The sequence below is a fragment of the Gymnoscopelus microlampas genome (assembly GCF_963454915.1).
Source record: "Gymnoscopelus microlampas genome assembly, chromosome: 2".
Classification (NCBI taxonomy): domain Eukaryota; kingdom Metazoa; phylum Chordata; class Actinopteri; order Myctophiformes; family Myctophidae; genus Gymnoscopelus; species Gymnoscopelus microlampas.
This window is the reverse complement of record NC_139939.1, coordinates 56,762,609-56,778,506: the sequence shown is the minus strand read 5'-3', so window position 1 is coordinate 56,778,506 and position 15,898 is coordinate 56,762,609. Positions and strand designations below refer to the sequence as shown.

Below are 15,898 nucleotides of genomic sequence, written 5' to 3'. Positions count from 1 at the left end.
GTACTTACCTGTTACACATGGTAAACTACCTTTATTAGCATCACTACTAACATAGAGCTACATTGTACTTACCTGTTATACATGGTAAACTACCTTTATTAGCATCAATGCTAACTTATAGCCACCTGTTACATGGTAAACTACCTTTATTAGCAACACTGCTAGCATAGAGCTATACATAAAAAAAACATCACGCGGATGCACCTGGGACGTATCATCAGTGTTGTAGAAGGTCCTGGGTTTGAATCCTGCCCGGGACGCTGTGGGGGCGCTGGGGGCCTGTTCTCTCCTACCCCCTGGTCGGCCGGGGCGCCTGATGGAGGGGAAAGGAACTTGTTAGAATAACGCGTTCCTTCCACGCACAACGTCCTACCGGGGAAACTCCCCCCTGTCAGGTGATAAGAAGAAGCGACCTGCTCACTCCTCATGCATTGAAGGAAGCATGAGCTCGGTTCGGGGCTCTCCCCAGGCTGGCAGAGGGAGAGTAGCGCCCAGGTTTAACAAGCTTAGGCAATTGGCACTGGGTGAAAAAATGGGTCACAAAATCGTGGGATAAAAATTTAGGAAAAACAAAAAAAGAACACTCAACGGTGCACCCCTCTAGGGATGTTCAGATTGGCAGACCAAATCCATTTTTCTTAGCATATCCAGATTACAATCAGATTGATTTGATCAAGTCTCCACAGCAAAACATTACCTATGGAAACATGCCGGTATACATGCCTCAATGTTCTGGCTAATAAAGGCGAATCCAAACTATATTTGAGTTCATGTTTACAGTGGCGTGCACAGACATTTTGAGGGGCAGGTGCTCAAGTAAATTATACTTTTTTTTGTTTACTTGGTCTGCTCTTTTTTCCCCTCTACACCTATACCTCTTTGCCAAAAATAGCAGATCTACAAGCCCACAACGCCTCGCGCTGCGAGGCGTTGTGGGCTTGTAGATCTGCTATTTTTGGCTAAAGTTCTCCTCAGAAAAGGGATGCTAGGTTTCGAGTGGTTATGGTAAAAAGAAAAATCATATCACATAAAGGTTTGGCGGGCCCCCTGTAGTAACTCTGAGGACCCCCTGTTGAAGACCCCTGCTGTAAACTGGAAAAAAAAGGGCACTTCTGGTCAAGAGGGCAAAGGGCAGGTGCTCTAGCACCACCTAGAGTCTATCTGTGCACGTCCCTGCATGTTTACATTGGACATGAGTTTAGTCCAGTTTATTAAACATCTAATATGAAACGTGTACAGCACGATTTCATAGTCACATCCGACAGTCTGACAGACATGCGAGGCACGCAGGCAGAAAGACAGACAGGCATGCGATGCGAGACAGACAGACCGAGACTGACTGACTGACAGACAGACAGGCAGGCAGAGAGAGTTGGACAGCAGGTTTGCTCTCTCACAGATGCGTAGCCAGACTGCAACTCATGTGTGGTTTTCTCCGTGATCGATGGATCGACAGCCAGACACAATCATTTAGCGGAATCCAATTTATCCCTTTCCCAACTTGTGGAATAGATTTTAGTGTTCTCTGAAACCTTTCCCGCACCCGTCTCTCTCTCTTTCTCTCTCTCTCTCTCTCGCTCTCTCTCTCTCTCTCGCTCTCGCTCTCGCTCTCTCTCTCTCTCTCTCTCTCTCTCTCTCTCTCTCTCTCTCTCTCTCTCTCGCTCTCTCTCTCTCTCTTTCTCTCTCTCTCTCTCTCTCTCTCGCTCTCGCTCTCGCTCTCGCTCTCTCTCTCTCTCTCTCTCTCTCTCTCTCTCTCTCTCTCTCTCTCTCTCTCTCTCTCTCTCTCTCTCCCCCCCCCCCCCTCTTCTACAGTATATCGTTGCTGTCTGGCAGAAACCTTGTATCTCCATATTTCAACTTTTTAACTTTTTTTCCTTAAATTTTCTTAAGTTAAAGCCCTACAGCCCTTCCCCTCGTAGATTAGGCTTCTGCTATTTTTGAAACATTTAGAAAATCAATGAAAGTGGTTAAGTGTATATGTGGCGTTAAAAAAACTGTTAACTATTAGTACAGAAGTCCTGACGTCACTCGTTCATCCCCTGGGTCGTGGAAGTAATTTCTCTATGGAGAATAACATTGGGTCATCTTCTCATATAAGAGTTGTGGTCCAAAAATAAACAAACTAGTAACATTAGCGTTTTCTCACCGTCAGTCGATGCTTCATATCCATAAGAGTTAAACCACCGGTATCATTTGTTTATTTATTTAATACGCGACCCAGGTAGGATGCTTAGATTACGTCAGACTTCGGTGCTCTATATAGTCTGTGACTAAACAATAACTACATCGGATCCATCGGAACCTAAGTAATTTGTTCCCCTATTTCACAAAAAGTAACAGTTTTGGACATACAGTATACGAGCTTTACTCCCGTCGCCATGTACGGCTTAAACTATACATCTCTCCCCTCCTTCCTCTCCCCCCCCCCCTCCTCTCTGGTGAACTATAGCTTAGTGTTTCAGCGGCGTCTGTTTCTGATCAGGGTTGTGATCGTTCACGGCGTTCTGGCAGCCGCTGGAAACAGTGAGGTTTGAAGGGTTTAATGACTTCCAGTCCGCTGGCAGAGGGAGGGTTGGCTTCATGAGACCTCAGCGCTCCCCGCCGGGACCCCGGCCTTCTCTTCCATCTCTGTCACTTTCATGCTCTCAGGGAGTTGTGTCTCTTCTGTCTTGTCTTTTAGGTGAAGTGTGGCGCGGGCGGCTAGTAGTGTATTAAAACGGTACAGCCCCTATACTAATACCTATACTAGTTGGTTACAACAATCTACAATTTAGATGTGGCCGCGGACCCCCACTTGAAAATGTAGTGTGCCAGGGACCCCCAGAAGCAAAGATTTGTGTTAAAAATGTTCGCCCTTTTAATAAAAAAAAAGGATTTGCACACATTTTCACAATAAAAAAAAAAATAGCAGATCTACAAGCTCACTTTTCAGAAAGAGAGAACATTTTTCAAAATAATTTCATACATTTTAAACAAAGTCAAAGGATCGTCTTCTCTTGTAGATCTGCTATCTTGGGTCCCGCTCATAGCCTTGTATATCTACTATTATTTTTGCCAAACCCCCTCCCCCCACCAATGATCTAGGATGTCTTTTTTTTTTTAAATAATCTGTACATTGAACCTATACAAACTAAAGGCCGGGTCAACAAATGAACCTGGCATCTGTCTAAAATTGCAACACTTTTATCCTGCGAAAACATCATTGTTTTGAAATTAAAATCCACCGTTGCTGTTGTTGTCAGCGCAGCAGCAGCTCTCCTTCAACTTCCTGAAGTGCTTAAAGGAGTTTATAGCCAATAATTTGATGTCTGGCGTAGTCTCCGGTAGGAGACTTGCTCTATTGAGTCTCCACCGATCATCAATTATTGGCTTATAGGAATGCAACGAAAACAAAAACCTCTCCATGAATTCAAGGATTCATGGGATGTGTAATTGATAGAAAATACGTCGTTTTTCGGGTGAACTGCACCTTTAACCCATTAAGACCTGGAACGCATCTGTGTCACTTTTTGAGCATTTTTTTTAGCAGATTTTACACTTTGGGCTATTCAAAAATAGCAGATATACAAGCTCATAGCGCGGCACTAGGTGCCGCGCTATGAGCTTGTAGATCTGCTATTTTTGAAAAAAAACGTGAAAATGTGTGCACATCTTTGAATATATATTGTTTAAAGCGAACATTTTTAACTCTGTGCTTTGCTTCTGGGGGTCCCTGGAACAAAACATTTTGAGATGGGGGCCCGCGGCCAAATACATATAATCTTGGGGGTCCTTGACATGAAAAAGTTTGAGAACCACTGACATAGCAACATACGTTTTTTTCAAAAAACTGTTAGGATTTAGAAGACATTTTGTAGAATCGGAATCTCAGGCTTTACTGGGTTAAGGTAACTTATTTCCCCTCGCATTGCTTTGAGCAGGCGGCCATGCTGAGCAGCATTGTAAATGCAGTGGCTTCCTCGTGGGTGCGTTTAGCGGAGAGAGAGGGGGGAAACGACCTTTCCCCAAACGTAAACACATGCAGCCTGTAGTAATGGCATCAGAGTCTCTGCTGGAGTACACTTCAGTTAACCATGGTTTTCCTCCTTTGGATTACACATGAGAGAGACGCATTGATGTCATAATTGTTTGTCTGAATTAACTCATTTTGCTGTATCAACATTCCGATGGGCAGGATAACCATGCGCATAAATTATGGTCGCAAAATGCACCACTTTTTCGTTTGTTGCAGCATTTCAAATTTGACAAGCTATCTATCTATCTGTCTGTCTGTCCACAGTTGTGGGAAGTAACTATGAGTACATTTACTCAAGTACTGTACTTAAGTAAAATGTTGAGGTATTTGTACTTTACTTGAGTATTTCCAATTTCCAATACTTTTACTTCTACTCCACTACATCTCAGAGGCAAACGTTGTACTTTTACTACACTACAATTATTTGAAAACTTGAGTTACTAGTTACTTTTTGGATTTTGATTATTAATACAAAACATACATTGAACACTTCAACCCTATAACTTTCGGCCATTTGAAAATAACAGATCTACAAGCTCAAGACGCATTGTGAGCTTGTAGATCTGCCATTTTCAAAAGATTTGTATGCATTTGAAAACTTGTGAAATGGGACATTCTTCATGATGAGTACTTTCTACTTTTGGTACTTGAAGTACATTTTGATGCCAGTACTTTTGTACTTTTACTCAAGTACATTTTGAATTCCGACCTTTTACTTGTAACGGGAGTGTATTTCTATATTGCAGTACTTTTACTTAAGTAAAACATTTGAGTATTTTTTCCACCACTGCGTCCGTCCGTCCGTCCGTCCAGCAATCAATCCATCTCCCTTTCTTCCCTCCTTCCTTCCCTTTATTTATTTTCTTCTTCCTCTCTCACCCCGACATCTTTTTCTCTTTTCCGCCCGTTCCTCCCCTTGTTTATCAGTGTGTGGGTTATAGAATGTAAAAACGTTCCATAGTCCCCATGTGTTGTAGATTGTAGAGCAGAGAGACCCATCCATGGTCTGTTCCTGTTATTTGAACTGAAGGCATCAAATGTTCGTCACTCTCTGATCTGTGATGGTTGTTGACATGATATACTCGCCTCGTCCCCCCGGTCGGTGACACTTTTCGGCGGTGATTAACCCATTGAGACCTGAAGTCTCCTAAATCTCAACAGTTTTCTGAAAAACGTATGTTTCTATATCACTGGTGCTCAATCTTTTTCATGTCAAGGACCCCCAAAATTATATGTATTTGGCTGCAGACCCCCATCAAAATATTTTGTTCCAGGGACCCCCCAGAAGCAAAGATTTGAGTTAAAAATGTTCGCTTTAAAAATATATATATTCAAAGATTTGCACACATTTTCACGATTTTTCAAAAATAGCAGATCTACAAGCTCGTAGCGCGGCACTCGGTGCCGCGCTATGAGCTTGTATATCTGCTATTTTTGAATAGCCCAAAGTGTAAAATAATGCTTTTCATCTCAAATCTAAAAATGACACAGTTCCAGGTCTTAATGGGTTAATGTGCGATGGCACGCAGCACACAGCCGGAGCGCTCCACACCACATGTAACAAGAACACATACCGATTTATTGCTCCCAGAGATCTGACGTGTTTTTGTTAGTACCGACTTTCCAATCTTCTCGCTGGGCTGTGAAACGACGGAATGATGTTGATTTGAGAACATGGCTAATAATGCGGGTTGAAAAGTGTAGCCGGGGAAAAAAAGAAAGTCCCCGGTTTAAAAAAAACAAGATGGATTCTATAAAGCAGATTCAAAGGTCAATGACTCATTCATGGCCAGATGTTTACCTTAAAGTTTGAATAAAATAGTATAGTCAGTGGTGGAAAAATGACTCGAGTAAAAGTGCGGAATTCAAAATTTACTTCAGGAAAAGCTCAAAATATACAGTACTAAAAGTACCAAAGTACCAAAACTAAAAGTACTAAAATGTATTTGAGAACAGCAGATCTACAAGAACTTGTAGATCTGATATTTTCAAATAGCCTAGGTATAAAATAGGGATAAAGTGGTTAATGTATGTTTTATAATGTGATAATTAATTTAATTTAATTTAATTTAATGAATAATCTGCGAAGTAACTAGTAACTAAAGTTTTCAAATAATTGTAGTGGAGTAAAAGTACAATATTTTCCTCTGAGATGTAGTGGAGTAAAAGTATACACAATTGGAAATTCTCCAGTAAAGTATAAGTACCTCAAAATTGTACTTAAGTACAGTACTTATAAGTACTGAGAGTAAATGTACCTAGTTACTTTACACCACTGTGGGAAAGTATAGTGAATAAGAAAAAAATGTTGGACCCAGCTTTGGAAAAACGGTTGGCAGCACAGTAAGGTCTATACGTGGTTCATAGCCATTGGTACAGTATGGGCCTTGAAAGAGGTTCTGATGAATACAATTGCATCGTACAAAAGAAATCCATCTTCTTGAAAACGGTGAGCCAATACATAGATATGGCATAAGGCTATTCACTTCAAAGACACATTGCTTTTTTATTCATTTTCAATGAAAGCCAGCGGCTTGACATACAAATCGACACCTATGACGTCTGAATCTGGCTTCAGCTGCAGCGACAAAGCTGCAAAACGACCCAAGTGTCGTTAAACAATACAATAGGCTCTTCATACAATAGGCTCTATGCATATTGGAAAGACATTAGGCCACTTCACAGGTGTTACCATTGGTGTTGATACTAAAACTATGACGAAAAACTACTCAACTATACCTTTTATCACTGACGAAAAATAAATAATAACTACATAAAAACAAAGCTAGGATGACTAAAACTAAGACTAAATATATTGTCAATTCCGTCAACAAATAAAAAACTAGACTAAAATGTTAGTGAGGGCAGTGGCGTGCACAGACATTTTTAGGGCAGGTGCTCAAGTAAATTATACTTTTTTTTGTTTACTTGGTCTGCTCTTTTTTCCCTCTACACCTATACCTCTTTGGCGTTGTGGGCTTGTAGATATGCTATTTTTGGCTAAAGTTCTCCTCAAAAAAAGGGATGCTAGGTTTCGAGTGGTTAGGGTAAAAAGAAAAATCATATCACATAAAGATATGGCGGTTCCCCTGTAGTAACTCTGAGGACCCCCAAGGGGTCCCGGACCCCCTGTTGAAGACCCCTCCTGTAAACTAAAAAAAAAGTTTACAGGAGGGGTCCTTTTCCAAAAGGGCACTTCTGGTCAAGAGGGCAAAGGGCAGGTGCTCTAGCGCCACCTAGAGTCTATCTCTGCACGTCCCTGAGTTAGGGACTAGTGGAGAAGAGATCCAGTAGAACTAAAAGACAAGTCACTTTATGTTTGTTTGCACTCGGGTGTTGCGCTCTGAAAATAGCAGATCTACTGGACAAGCTCACAACGCGTCGCGCTACAACGCGTTGTTGTAAGCTTGTAGATCGGCTATTTTCAACATGCAACCAAGTGTAAAATCAACCATTACGATGCCATCGAGGCACCGCCAACATACATTTTAGTTGATTAACGAAGACCTGGAACGTATCTGTGTCACTTTGGATTTCTTTGGCTATTAAAAAATAGCAGATATACAAGCTCATAGCGCGGCACCGAGTGCCGCGCTATGAGCTTGTAGATCTGCTATTTTTGAAAAATCTTGAAAAAAATGTTTTGGATTTTTCTCCAAAAAACTGTTAAAATCTTAAAAACATTTTTAAGAATCACCTCAGGTCTTAATGGGTTAAATCAACTGTAGATTTAGATCTTTAGACTACATTTAGTCGACAAAAACTAGACAAAAACGACAACATTTCAAATTACTAAAATACGTCTAAAACTATTTGGAATTGTATTAACTTTTGTAGCAGCCAGTGTGAACGCATGCATAAGGGGAGGAATATGGAAAAAAGTTGCTCTTGTGACAAATTTCTGCAATAATGTATTTCCCAACTTGGTGGGCGGACAAAGAACTCTATTTATATGAAAAAAATATATATACAAAATTGCGCTTACACGTTCAAAAAGTAGGTGCAATACAGTCAATACACATCCAACAGAATTACACCCTGGAATCTTTGATTTCCAAACCCCACCTCCCTCCTCAAAAAAAAAAACACACCTAATCGATTCCCCCGTTAAATATAATAAATCAAGTCAAGGCCTCCTCTCTCTCTCCTTCTCTCTCTCTCTCTCTCTCTCTCTCTGTGCAATAAGCTACTGTTTCCTCCTCTGGCAGCCATAAGTTGATGCAGGCGTTTCTCCGCAATTACGTAGCAGCCTCCCTGACATGGATCTGGATGCGGGGCTGGTCTTTCTCAACACAACACATTGAGAGCAGGCTGAGCCCCGCCAGCTCTTCACTCACTCAACGGGTTCGGGTGGAAACCTCGTATGTCGAAAAATTGACCCCCATCTAAAAAAAAAAAAAACATCTCAAAATATTGTTCCAGGGACCCCCAGAAGCAAAGATTTGAGTTACAAATGTTCGCTTTAAAAAAATATATTTTCAAAGATTTGCACACATTTTCTCGATTTTTCAAAAATAGAAGATCTACAAGCTCGTAGCACGGCACTTGGTTGCTTTTCGGGAAATGTAAAAAAAAAAAAAGAGGAGTACAAAAATAAACTGTTCCAATTTATCTGATGGTAGTAATTTATAGTGTCAAGACTATTGTTAAATACTTTTCATTGGTTCAATACTCATGAAAACCAAAAACACACTTTTACTTTAAGGTGAACACTTTCACTTTGAAACTTTTCAAAATTAGCAGAAACGTTCGTAGAGAACGGCTGTTATCACTTCTTTTGTGCAACACTGTCATAGGTCGAAGTATAGGGCTTCAATTTGTGGGGAAAAAAAACTACATACAATATCTTCGCTGAAAATATCCAATCGTCAAGCTTGTAACGTGTTGCGTATCAACGCGTTGTGAGCTTGTCGATCTGTTTTTATGTCTGCGAAGGTTTTTCCCAGAATATGGATGCTGGGGGTTTTAAGTTGTTTTAACCCTTCAAGACCGGGAACGCATCTGTGTCATTTTAGATTTCTTTGGCTATTCAAAAATAGCAGATATACAAGCTCATAGCGCGGCACCGAGTGCCACGCTATGAGCTTGTGGATCTGCTATTTTTTGGAAAAATCGTGAAAATCTTTGAATATATATATTTTTAAAGCGAACATTTGTAACTCAAATCTTTGCCTTTCTGGGTTAGAATAATGGTTTAAAAGTTGAAGTAAGGAGATATGAGGTTTCTAGCCCGGGCCGTGGCGTTTTGTAGACTCCTGGTGGGTCTTGGAAACGTCGTCTCGTGAACACATTTGCAAACACTTTGAGAGTCAGTCAAAGATGTGAAATCCAAGAGCGCTGCATGGGCCAAGGGAGGGGCTCTGTGTGTACGGGGGTCGGGACCAGCGCTAGTACATTTACTCAAGTACCGTACTTAACCCTTTAAGACCGGGAACGCATCTGTGTCACTTTTTCATTTGAGCTAAAAAGCATAATTTTACACTTTGGCTATTCAAAAATAGCAGATATATTGTAGATCTGCTATTTTTTAAAATGTGTTATTTTTTTGCAAATCTTGAGATCTGAGTTACAAAAGCGAATATTTGTAACTCAGATCTTTGCTTCTGGGGGATTCAACAATTTTTTGAAAAAAACCTTTGTCGCCAAAATATCAGTGGCTCTTTTTTCCATGTCTAGTACCCCCAAAATGACATGTGTTTGGCCGCGGACCCCCATCTAAAAATATATGTTCCAGGGACCCCCTAGAAGCAAAGATTCAAGTTAAAATATTTTGCTTTAAAACAATATATATTAAAAGATTTGCACACATTTTCACGATTTTTCAAAAATAGCAGATCTACAAGCTCATAGCGCGGCACTCGGTGACGCGCTATGAGCTTGTAGATCTGCTATTTTTGAATAGCCAAAGTGTAAAATAATGCTTTTTTAGCTCAAATCAAAAGGTGACACAGATGCTTCTTCAGGTCTTAAAGGGTTAAGTACAGCTTGGATGTATTTCTTTTACTTGAGTAATTGATTGATTGATTGATTGAATACTTCATTAACAGTTTGCAAAGACAAGCACTGGGAAGTAGCGGTTCATTACAAAGGTCTATTAAGAGGATTTCAAACGCAAGAAAGCACTATGGCTTGTTTCCATTGGGGCCCTTTGTACTCAATTCATCTAAACATTTAATGACAAATATACAAAACTATGCAAAAACATAATTTCCATGTTTCAATACTTCATACATCTAGTCCACTACATCTCAGAGGCAAATATTGTACTTGTTTTTACTCCACTAATGATTATTTGAAAACTTTTGTATTTTGTATAGGTTTAGATTATTATTACAATCAACCACGCATTGTGAGCTTGTGGATCTACTATTCTCCTAACATTTTGACAGATTTGGAAAGCTTTTGAAAAAAAAAAAAAGTATGAAATGGGACATTCTGCATAATGAGTACTATCACTTTTGGCACTTTAAGTATATTGATGCCATTAGTTTTGTACATCCACTCAAGTAAACATTTGGATATAGGACTTTTTACTTGAGTATTTCTATATTGTGGTATTGCGTACTTTTGCTTAAGTACATTTTGATGCCAATACTTTTTTTCATTTTACTCAAGTGAATTTTGAATTCAGGACTTTTACTTGTAGTAAAATGTCCTGAAATGTCATGTGATGTATTTCTACATCGCCGTATTGATACTTTTACTTAATTAAAAATGTTCCACCACTTTTTCCACCTCTGTGCATTGGTATGGGCAGCTGCACCTCAGTGTACTGACCCTTTAGCCCATCCATCTCTCTCTCTCTCTCTCTCTCTCTCTCTCTCTCTCTCTCTCTCTCTCTCTCTCTCTCTCTCTCTCTCTGTCCTCATAGAGTTCTCACTGCCAAGTCTCTCCCAGCTCTCTCTCTCTCTCTCTCTCTCTCTCTCTCTCTCTCTCTTTCTTTTCCTCTGTGTTTTTTCTTTCTTTCTTTCTTTTATTCACACTTTCGCCCCGGCCAAGTTGTTAGTATGTGAGACTGCCTTCTACCCTTAGTCGACCGACTTTAACACTCACTCACTCTCTCTCTCTCTCTCTCTCTCTCTCTCTCTCTCTCTCTCTCTCTCTCTCTCTCTCTCTCTCTCTCTCTCTCTCTCTCTCTCTCTCTCAGACACTAATGTGTGTATATTGTAGTTATATCTAAATCAGAGAACATGGATTTCCCCCGCCCGCAGCAAATCGAACGCCATCTCCATCCAGCCCCTCCCCCAACCCGCCTCCTCCATTGATCGGGGTCTGGATGGAGGATGTCCACCCCCCCCCCCCCCCCCCCCTCTCTCTCTCCCTCATAACAAACCTCATATCTCCATATAGTTCAAACTTCATACGTTCTCTGGTAAAAATGGACTGCATTTATATATGGTCTCTGTCGGGTGGAAACCTCATATGTGCAAAACTGTTGCTTTTCTGGATTCAAATTCAAAAGCATCAAAAGTAACAGATCTATATCTACTTATTTGGTCGCGGACCCCCATCAAAATATTTTGTTCCAGGGACCCCCAGAAGCAAAGATTTGAGTTAAAAATGTTCGCTTAAAAATATATATATATTCAAAGATTTGCACACATTTTCACGATTTTTCAAAAATAGCAGATCTACAAGCTCTATGAGCTTGTAGATCTGCTATTTTTGAATAGCCCAAAGTGTAAAATAATGCTTTTTTAGCTCAAATCTAAAAATGACACAGTTCCAGGTCTTAATGGGTTAATGTCCCGCATTTTTTTAAGTGTACGTGGTTTTAGGTGTGTGTTTCATTTACTCAGGGATAGTTGCTGGGCACGTCAGTGGTGTTGGGTGGAGTGGTGACCATTCACTTCCCAACCCTTATTTTTTTGTGTCCGAGGAATCGAACCAGGACCTGCTTTAGTCTCATTCTCCTGGCTGCTATTTTCTTCTCGCTCACCCTTTGGTTTTCCCTCAAACAGATTTGTGTCAACAACATGGCCACCGCTGGCCCCCCGACTGTCTGTGTGTGGGTTTTTATAAATATTTAACCAACCAAAAGCATTAACAAGAAGCTTGTGACTAAATCAGTTTAGAAGGGATTTCTTTTCCCCCTCCTGAAAAGTAAGGCTTTTGGACATACAAGGTTTGAACCCGACAGCCACCAAGATGTGTGGAACCATTTGAAACATACATTTATATCATGTAAAAAAATAACTTCCACTTCGGGATGTTTACATCTTCACTCACATCCGTTAAAAGTACAGCCCGTCTCGGTACATAATATACAAAGCTTTCCCCTCCTCCTCCTCCTCCCCCAGACAGACAGAGACAGATATCTAGTCCATTGATTGGTCGGTGTGGTGTCGGGCAGAATTGCCTACTTAGTTCCAAAGTAAATAGCACTAAGTGTTTCTTCATGCGTCTGCGCCTGCATGCCGCTGACCCTGACCCCCCCCCCCCCCCACCCCCCCACTATCATTTCTGTTGTTGTCAGGACAGACGGCGTGTCGATAGCCCTGGCGTCGTCCCGCAGCCGTTTTCCTTAAAGGCTGGACGGACGCCACGCGCCTCCTCTCTCTCTCTCTCCCTCTCTCTCTCTCTCTCTTGTCTGTCGTTTAGACTATACAGTACTTTTTCCCGGCGTCTCAAAGGCGAGGGATGTGAACGTCAGAGGAGGAACATTGTTTCTTGATCCCACTCTCTGGGGGAGCATACACGTGTGTGTGTGTGCGCGCGCGCTCGCTCGCTTGTATTACTACACTTATGAGGGCCAAATGTCTCAACAAGAATAGTAGAATTTGAGAAACAAGACGTTGTGAATGAAGACACTTTTCCAGATCCTTTTTTTTGTGTTAGATTTACATTAGGAAAAGGTTCAGGTTGGGCTTAGGGTTTGAGTTATGACTGAATTATACTTAGTTATATTCTTGAGTTATCACTTAGATACACGCCGCGTTGTGTACCGAAAATAGCGGATCTACAAACTCACAAAGCGTCACACAGGCGCGGTGCTTCGTGAGCTTATGTGCAACTCGATGTTCTCACAAGTATGGTAATTCAAAAAGTGTGTGTGTGTGTGTGTGTGTGTGTGTGTGTGCGCATGCGCGTGTGTGCGTGCGTGTATGCGTGCGTGCGTGTGTGCGTGCGTGCGTGCGTGCGTGTGTGTGTGCGTGCGTGCGTGTGAGTGTTGAGGAGTAATTGTCTGCGCCGGGGGCTCTGCCGGGACCCTCGGCTCGACTTCGGAAATTGAAGGTCCACTTTTAGAAGAAAGGCTCCCGACGCTCGACGGAATGAGCAGAGATTGACTTTTCACCCTGAGTAGAGGAAGTGCTGCCGCGGCGCGGGCTGTTTGCTATGCCTGTCTGTCTGTCTGTCTGTCTGTCTGTCTGTCTGTCTGTCTGTCTGTCTGTCTGACAGGCAGTACCATATCAATATTGCATTCAGGTCTGTGGATCTTGTGAATCGTTTTAGCTTCTGAATTCACAAGGAGTTTGATTGAATTATTCTCCCCTTTGCATCAGAGGGGGAAAGCGGTAGAAAATGCAATAATAATAATAAATGTGTTATGCCTTTATACAGACATTATTTAATACCGTCCCTAGACTAACTGCTGGTGGAGCAGTGCACAAAATAATGTAAACTTAAAGGCCTGCAAAACTAGACAACACTGTTGGGTGTTATCCCAGACACGCAGAAGCACACACACACACACGCACGCGCAAACACACACACACACACACACACACACACACACACACACACACACACACACACACACACACACACACACACACACACACACACACACACACACACACACACACGCACACACATGTGCGCGCGCACACAGCACCCGTGAGACAGACATGTTCTTACACAGCAATACAGACAGCATCACGATCGCTTTCCACTTATCTGTCGCACACAACGAAAACAGCCGATCTCTAAGCACACACAAGGACCCGATCCGCAAGTGTGCTTGTACCGTGAGGTCAGCTAGATCAGCTTGTAGATCAGCTATAATTGTCAGCTACCGTATAGATACCAGAGATTTGCAGCTATAATTACGCACCGACACACAACGTAAACCACACATCAAACATTAGCCTGAAAATATCCGAAAATAGCTTGTAGATCTGCTGTTTCCAGTGTGCAACAAAACCAAAAATCAAGCATTAAAACGCGGCGCACTGGAAACGGGGCCTGGGCGATAAACCAATGGTTCTCAACCAGTGGTGCGGGGACCACCAGTGGTCCTTGAGGGGGTTCAAGGTGGTCCCCAGCTAAATGATGGAGAGTTGGTAACCACATGGACCCTTATAGAGCTTCAACTCTTGAGGGCGTAAAATGAAACCAAATGGACCCGTAAGGGTCCATTTGGTTTCATTTTACGCCCTCAAGAGTTAAAGTATTGTTAAACATCTGCATTACTTAAAATGAGAGAATGTAGAAGAATTGTCATTTTGATCGTTTGCCTGTTATCTCTCCTATTGGTACCAACATCAACACAGCATGGATGGAATTGTGGACAAAATCGTATCCAACGACAACCAAATATTCTCAGTCTTTGGGTCTGAGAGTCTAAATCCCATCAAACGGAGGTTTCCGTGGCTCAAATGCCCAATAAAACAATGAGACCTTGATATGAACCATTGGAGCGGCTATAGCTAGCTAGCTAGCTAAAGCTAGCTGTCACGGAGAGAGAGAGAACCTGGTTGTGTCAACTGAGGGGAGAGAGATTTGGAGAGAATTTAGCTAAACAATGTGCAGAAGCTAAAAGAGCACATGGGCAACGCTCCAAACGGGACTTAAGCTAGCAGCTGGCCCGGCCTGCTGCAGCGGCTTACACACGACACCTGCTAGCCGGCTGCCCCGCTATAAATAAAGCTATAGGGTACAACCCAGGTCGTGTGGTTGCGGTTTAAAGTGCCTCCGTTAACGTCGCTGAGTTACAATTTACGACTCGGGGCACTTTATTATTCCTGACCGAACCGAGCCGCTATGTTGGGACAGAAACCTTGTATCTCTGGTGATGTTTCATCTTTTTTTTTTATGTTTTCTTTTATAAATGTCAGTAGATCTATGGGCTATTTTCTCTACTTTTGAAATATGTTTGATAGTGAAAAGCAGTGGTGTTAAGTAACTAAGTACATGTACTCAAGTACAATTTTGAGGTATTTTTTTTTACTTTACATGGAGTATTTCCAAATTTCTGTACTTTTACTTCTACTCCACTACATCTCAGAGGCAAATATTGTACTTTAACTCCACTACAATTATTAGAAAGCTTTAATGGTACTCGTTACTTTGTAGATTCAGCCCTATATACATTTTCGCCATTCGAAAATAGCCGATCTACAAGCTCACAATGCGTCGCGATCAGCTTGTAGATCTGCTATTTTCAAAAGATTTCTACGTATTTTATACATTTGAAAACTTTGTGAAACGGGACATTCTGCATAATCAGTACTTTCTACTTTTGGTACTTGATACCAATACTTTTGTACTTTTACTCGAATTCCGGACGTTTACTTGTAACAGAGTAGTTCTACATTGCAATGAATATTGATATTTTTACTTAAGTAAAAAAAAATTAGTACCTTTTCCACCCCTGGTGAATTTTATTTGCACATAAAAGGTTTCACACTGACAGCAACGCTATGGAAGAGAAGGTCTGAGACACTGTAAGAGTTATGAACATTATGAAAACCATCAACAGGCTGGACTGACTGACAGAGGGCATCCTATTAAAGGACTATAGGTTCATTTTGTAGAGAGGAGAGGAAAAGAGAGGAGAGGAGATTCACATCGTGGAGAGAGAGGGGAGGGACGGAGAGAAGAAAGGAGATGACGGAAGAGAGGAGAAGAGGGGAGAGGAGAAGTCTTTTCCATTGAAGCCAG

General features: G+C 41.6%; 1 protein-coding gene across 6 annotated transcripts in view; it reads left to right on the top strand.

Moving 5' to 3' along the window:
- The window catches only part of tenm3 (teneurin transmembrane protein 3), a 663,973-nt gene that overhangs the window by 330,738 nt on the left and 317,337 nt on the right, over nt 1-15,898 (top strand). Inside the window, exon 1 of one of the 6 annotated variants that reach the window (XM_084080241.1) lies at nt 7-20. The exons of the other annotated variants lie outside the window; for them this stretch is intronic. The gene's annotated coding sequence lies outside the window, so the exon portion shown is untranslated. Of the gene's footprint in view, nt 1-6; nt 21-15,898 lie in introns of those variants that run through there. 6 annotated transcript variants of the gene reach the window in all.